The 7,453-nt window shown below is 38.1% G+C and overlaps 1 pseudogene; it reads left to right on the top strand.

Moving 5' to 3' along the window:
• Positions 1-5,048: 5,048 nt before the first annotated feature.
• Positions 5,049-5,406, top strand: LOC707801 (leydig cell tumor 10 kDa protein homolog pseudogene; annotated as a pseudogene).
• The last annotated feature ends 2,047 nt before the right edge of the window (positions 5,407-7,453 follow it).

The following is a 7,453-nucleotide window of genomic DNA, read 5'->3' as shown; positions in this document are numbered from 1 at the left end:
CAGCTTCATAGATGGTGCCTTGTTGATGTATCTTTACATGGTGGAAGGGGTGAAGAAGCTCCGTGGGGCCTCTTTTATAAGGGCATTAATGCTATTCATGAGGGTAGAGCCCTCATGACCTCATCCCCTCCTAAAGAGTCCTCCTCTTAATACCACCATATTAGAGACTAGGTTTCAACATATGAATTGGGAGGCATGAGGACACATTTAGACCATAGCATAGGCTCACCATCACACAGTAGAATAAAAATATTTCATTCCAGACACTATACTTCTCTCAAAGAAGCTTAATCAGAATTAGGGGTACAAACTGTGTGTTTTAACTCTTACCTATCTTGCATCATCACATTTAACCCTGTACTAGGCATACAACGGTAACTTTGTAAATGTTATTTGCTGTTGCATGTCAAATGTACTGTATGATAAACATTATTATAAATGCAGGCCGGGTGCGGTGGCTCACGCCTGTAATCCCAGCATTTTGGGAGGCCAAGGCGGGTGGATCACGAGGTCAGGAGTTCGAGACCAACGTGACCAATATGGTGAAACCCCGTCTCTACTAAAAATACAAAAATTAGCCAGGTATGGTGTTTCATGCCTGTAAACCCAGCTACTCAGGTGGTTGAGGCAGGAGAATCAGTTGAACCCTGGAGGCGGAGGTTGCAGTGAGCCGAGATTGCACCACTGCACTCCAGCCTAGGCAACAGAGTGAAACTCCGTCTCAAAAAAAAAAAAAAATTATAAGTGTTAAGTGTAAGTCATTGTATCCAAGCATGCAGCTATCCAGTGGATAGAACTAAATTTTTAAAAATCAGCATAGGCTTACTTTCTTGTACCAGATAGCATATTCTAGACATTACAGCTAATCAAATAAATCTATTATAATCTCAAGTGATAAATTTCAACAAATGATGGAGAACTATAATTTCCTGTAAGTAGTTGGATAAGTCCAAAGGAACTTTACATTAATGGATTCATGTGCAGTGTTTATAAGATAAAATAAAGTAACTATTTTCTGGATGGATTGGGGGTTTAACACAGTGTCAGTAAATGTCATGTCTGTATGAACAAATATACATGGTTGATTCACTTCTTTTAGTTATGGAAATAGCTGTGTTGTTCTGCTGATGGCTCAATTAGCAATCGTTTCTGACTCCTAACCCCAAATCCATCTAAAATGGTTGATTCAGCTATGCGTGATCATCTCAGAACTGAGTCTACATGTGGATTAACAAAACTGTTAGAGGCCGGGCGTGGTGGCTCATGCCTGTAATCCCAGCACTTTGGGAGGCCGAGGCGGGCAGATCACCTGAGGTCGGGAGTTCGAGATCAGCCTGACCAACATGGAGAAACCCCGACTCTACTAAAAATATAAAATTAGCCGGGCGTGGTGGCACATCCCTGTAATCCCAGCTACTCGGGAGACTGAGGCGGGAGAATCGTTTGAACCCGGGAAGCAGGAGGTGGCAGTGAGCCAAGATCGCGCCATTGCACTCCAGCCTTGGCAACGAGAGCGAAACTCTGTCTCCAAAAAAAAAAAAAAAAAAAAAAAACTGTTATTAAAAAAACTTTAATCTTTAATGTCACTAAAGTATCTGTGCCAAAGCAAAATGTCTCTTCATTTTATAACTTTCTACATATGTGCTCCTAATGCAGAATTATATGAATTTTTTGTAGGAAACTGAACGAAGAAGAAATAGGAAACTGAAAGAAAGACTACTGCAGGCTTTATTGGACTTATTTGGGGCATTATTTTTATTCTTATCAGTGCATTCCAAAGTAGAAAAATGTTTCACCTCTTTTCCAATCCAAAGCACACTGAAAAATATCACAAGCTTCCACTCTCTCTCTCCAAAATTGGAAGTTTACTTATAAGACCTAGCATTCGTTTTTCAGGCTCTGATAATGAATGTACCACGACTTCTTGCTGTGTATCTGCCTGGAAACTTTTCATCCCAGAAAGTAAGCATGCTTGGATAAAGCTCATTTGCATATCTGCAACTCAACAGGGCCAAGAAAAGCTTCCATCATCAACAACAACAACAAAAATATACCAAAGTGTAGCAGAAATAGATGTGACTCTCCAAACTTCAAGAAGTCCCATGAGCTTCTGGAGATAATCCATCTTGTTGTCTCTTAATTGCCAGTAGGTTTATCACAACTTCCAGTTTGATTTTTAAGGAGGCTGAACTGTAAAAGTATTGTAATTAGCTCACTAAAATGTGCAAGGCAAACTGGGGAATTATAATTCATTCTTTGAAGACTCAGGAAGACAGGAAGTCAGGTAAGCAATTCATTCACTTTTCTCAGATACTCTTTGGGCATAGATAAGAGTCAGGAAACTGCACTGACATTCACTTCTGAATGCAGTATACATTTATATTTATTTTACACGGTTTTCATCTATCTTATGCATAATGTCTAAAAAGGAAGGAAGTAGTTATCTTGGGAAAGTTTATCTGTTTTTATCTGAACAACGAAGCTGGCTATTTGCAACACTGTGGTAAGCAAGCTTTAAGTTACAATAGCAATTTGATTTGAATCCCAATAAGCCTAGTATTAGGCATTACAGAATACTTACTAGGCAAAGACTTATTAGGGAAATCAACTTTTGCTTTCCCAACATGCTCATTAAAATTATAGGTCTTAACTTTATTGAAGTATACTCAATATTTATGACTTTCTGGAACAACCTGGATAATCCCTTTCTCAGCATCACTTGTTTGCCTACTAAATATCTACTTCCCCTTCCTTTTTTTTCACGCCCCCGCCCCCCCCGCCCGAGACAGTCATACTCTATTGCCCAGGCTGGAGTGCGATAGCGTAATCTCGGCTCACTGCAGCCTCTGCTGCCAGGGTTCAAGTGATTCTCTTGCCTCAGCCACCTGATTAGTTGGGATTACAGGCACGCACCACCATGCCCGGCTAATTTTTGTATTTTTAGTAGAGACAGGGTTTCACCATGTTGACCAGGCTGGTCTCGAACTCCTGACCTCAAGTAATCTGCCCGCCTCGGCCTCCCAAAGTGCTGGAATTGCAGGCATGAGCCACCATGCCTGGTTTTTTTCTTACAACAACACAATTTATTTCATGTGTGCACTCCTGCCCCATATGACCCAAGGGCTTAGGATTCTAGTCTCAGTCCCAGACATAAACCTTAATCAATCTAGGTCAATTTTTGTGGTTCTATTTTTATTGCCAGTGGTTGATTTAAGGGTAATTAATGGATTGTAGCCAATGAGACATGAATGAAGATCTGTTGGGGGCTTCTGAGAAAGATTTGTTCATTCTTCAGAAGAAGATATAGATAACATTGCACCTTTTCTGCATCTGGACATTGTCATATCTGCATGAGATATATGTAACTGCTGTATCCATCTTGTGACTATTACAAAAACCAGCATTAAGATGAAGCTGATAATGAATTCAGAAAAGTAGAGAAATGCAATGACTCATGTACCTAAATATTTAGAATTTATTCATTTCAGGCTCTTAAGTAATATCATGTAAAAAAGCTGACCACAATTACTCTATCCTCTTCTTCTAAGTTCTCCAGGACAATTAATAATAGAGTCTTCATTTGTCCCATATACATTTAAAAAATAAACTAATGGTTAAACATAAATAATTAAATTCACATGTTTATCTCTACTCCTATCTGAAACTTCCAAATAATAATATCATGTTAATAGTGATAATAATAGTTGATGACACAAATAACTTTGTGTCAAACACTGTTCTAAGTACTTTACATGTACTAACTTCTATGACACAGGTGCTCTTTTATTTTTATTTTTCAACAAGAAAATAAATGAAAAGAAAAAAATAGAAATGCAGACAACTTAAGTAAATGGCCTGTGCTCTCTCAGCTGGTAATATGGCACAGCAAGGATTCCAACCCAAAGAGTTCAGCTTTAGAACCTGTGCCCTCAAATACTATGATGAATGAAAAGGCATAAACCCATGAGGACAAAGGAACCCCAAGAAGAGACAAAAATTGATGAGAAATATTAGCATAAATTTGAAAGATAGAAAACAGATGGAAGCATGTTGACTGAACAAAGCTAATTAAATCAAGATCGAAATGCTTACAGAAGGAAATGCTGGTAAGAAGCAAATTATTGCAGCCCATGGAAATTGGAAAGGCTCAAGAGTTCAAAACACCAAGTATCTCAAAAGATGATGAAAAAAATTTATAGGGCAGAAAACAGAGGAATTATTTAAAGACTATATAAGGAGATACTAGAATCCCAGGTGCTCTTCACTCTAGTAGGTGATCACATGTCTATTCTTTGGAAAGATTTAAGAAAGCCTCCAGATTGAAATTTCAAGCACAGTGGTGGGTGGAAGAAAGAAACAAACAAAAACAAGGGGATTAAGTGAATTATTTCATAGGAAGAATTGAAATGCCTAAACTCTTCTCAAATACAAGTAACCAGGCAAGAGCTGAGATAATGTATTTTTGAAGAATCAGTGCCTCCTCAAAGGGGAAAAACGTTATACACAACAAATTGGCAGTCCCCCTTCCGGGTATCTGTGTCTCTATACAATGACTTTACCGTGAATATCACCAGTTAACTAAGAAAATAACAAAGACTTTTCAAATAGCTTTTTAGTTTTACTCTTAAATATAAATGGACAATTCTTTCTTCACTCTTAAATGTGAGTAGAAAGCCAAGGATGTCCGATATTTGATGAAAACTTTCAATGTGAAACATAGGCGGAAATGAACAAATAGAAAAAGGAAACAGAAACAGAGACAATGTGAGAAAGTATAAGAAAGATTTAAGAAAAACTCTAGCACCTTAGAGAAAGAAAATATATAGGATCATGATAGATTGCCATATAAAAAGAGAAAAGTCTCTTTTTGTCCACCTTTACTGAGGTATAATTGACAAAAATTATAAATATTTACAATGTATAATGTGATATTTTTATATATGTATACATTGTCTCATGATGGCTACAATCAAACCAATTAACACATTCACCACCTCACATATCTTTGTATGTGTATGTGGTGAGAACATTTAAGATTTATTCTCTTGGCGTGCCGGATCATGGCGCAGGGGCAGCGCCAGTTCCAGGCGCACAAGCCCTCAAAGAGCAAAGGCAGCGGCGGCCTCTGAAAAGAATCAGGCCCGAGAAAAGGCGGTAGTGTTATCTCTCCCAAGAAGGCGCGCCTTGTGCAGCAGCAAAAGCTCTAGAAGAACCTAGAAGTCGGGATCCGGAAGAAGATCAAACATGACGTGGTGATGAAAGCCAGCAGCAGCCTGCCCAAGAAACTGGCACTGCTGAAGGCCCCGGTCAAGAAGAATGGGGTGGTTGCCGCCATCTCCTCCAACCAGACACCTTCCTGAGGACGCTGGCCCCAGCGCAGGCCAACACCCAACCCCCTACCTCCATATGGGATCTTACAAGTGATCCCACACTCTATACTGTCAGGAAGAGGATCCAGTCCCCCAGCACTGGGCTTCACCTAGAACTCCAGCGGGGGCCAAGGGTGCTGAGAACCCAGCAATGACCAGGAAGATACAGTCACCAACTTCATCTGTCCCCGTGCCCCTTCCCAGGTCCTGCCTCCACAGGTTTAACCCAGAACAATAAATCTGGCTTGGTCATCCCTCTTGCAAAAAAAAAAAAAAAAAAAAAGATTTATTCTCTCAGTAAATTTCAAGTATACAATACAGTATTACTAACTACTGTCACCATGCTGTTCAAGAAAAAATCTTGAAAATTAAATAATATCAAAACTTCTAGAAAAATCATCAAAAGAAGTTAAAAGCAAAGTCGAGGACTTGTACAGAAGGTAGAACATCAAAGCTATAATTACAATATAATAAAAAAATATATATAGCTCTTATGTGTTAGGCACTGTTCTGAGCACTCTGCACGCATTAATTCATTTTCTCTTAGCAACAAACCTTAAGATAGACACTATTCAATTTCTATATAGGGACACTGAATAACAGAGAAGACAAGTGACTTGTCCAAAGTCAAAACCTAGTAAATGGTGGAGCTCACATTAGAACCCAGGACCTCTAGCTCCAGAGGAAATGCTTATCTAACCACTACACTCCCTCCTTAGCGAAAAGAAAAAAAAAAAAGGTAAAATGGTAGAAAACATACAAGATGAATCCAAGAAGTCTGACAAATTGAAGAAAGAAAACACAGAAAATAGGAAGAGAAGAAAAGTATCAAACAATTACTCCAAAAGTGTTTCCCATAACTGAAAGACACAGTTGGTGATTAAAAGGACTTACCATATAGCTCTTCCCCTACTCTCCAACTAAAAGAATGGGGGAAAAAAAAAAAAAAGCCCAGATCAGGACACATCTTCACTGAATTTTAGCATACTGTGGATATAGGTAGGATCTTAAAAACTTCCATAAATGTCACATGCAAAGGAGTAGAAGTCAGAATTGCCCTGGACTACTCAACTACCACAGTGGGAACTAAAAGATTTTGGAGCAATGCCATCACAAGTGGAAGATGATTCCCCGTTCATAATTCTATTCCCAGAAAATACATCATTCAAGTATTAATGTAGAATGAAATTTGTTTCAAACATGCACGTTCTTAAAAGATTGACTTCCTTTTTATCGTATCTCAGGAAATCATCAAGGACACACTCCACCAAAACAGAAGAATACAAGAAAGAAGAAGCAATATGGAATATACTATTGAGAAAGGTATTTCAGTTCTTTTGAAGACCTAAAAGATATGAGTTTATGCATTGAAAAAAGCTCGCTTTTCAAATAATGATAGCCACATATTGATATTATACAAAATTATGATGTAACTTTTCTGAAGTTATAGGGCACAAAGGAGAAAAATTATTTTAGACATTGTGTAAGGATCAATTAGACTTCCAAGATCCCAGATACAACCCTGACATTCACTGGAGACTTTGATACTCAGTGCATAATCATCCTTTGCTTCTCAAATGTTGTTACAATTATGGGTGATTGTAACAGTCATTTGGGATGTTTCATTTCAAATCTTAGCAATATAGTTTATTTCCCACTCTTCAATCCTGGAGACCCTGACCTATATTTTGGTTTAGATACCCACATCCATTACCATTTGCTAGACTTTATCTTCACTTTCAACTACTCCACCTTTGGAAATTATTTTAACTTCATTATCTCACTTTCTAACCACAATTACTTATTCTTCCAGCAATCCCATTCCCATAGGACTTACTCTTTGAATTTATTGATATCGCAAGCATCTTAACTCTCTATTTTATGCAAATCTATTAACATTCTTGACCTCACTCCTGTACAAACTAGACCATGTTTGTCAATTGCATTAAATTAATTAATAAATTAGTATCTCATCAGCTTCCTCAATTCTCTTGCTTTGTTATACTTCTTCCCCACAAAACCACGAATTCCAGACAAATCTTTTTTTTTTTTTTTTTTTTTTTTGAGACGGAGTCTTGCTCTGT

Source organism: Macaca mulatta, chromosome X, assembly GCF_049350105.2.
Source record: "Macaca mulatta isolate MMU2019108-1 chromosome X, T2T-MMU8v2.0, whole genome shotgun sequence".
Taxonomy (NCBI): Eukaryota; Metazoa; Chordata; class Mammalia; order Primates; family Cercopithecidae; genus Macaca; species Macaca mulatta.
Note: the sequence above shows the minus strand (reverse complement) of the source record. Positions and strands in the feature narration are given on the sequence as shown.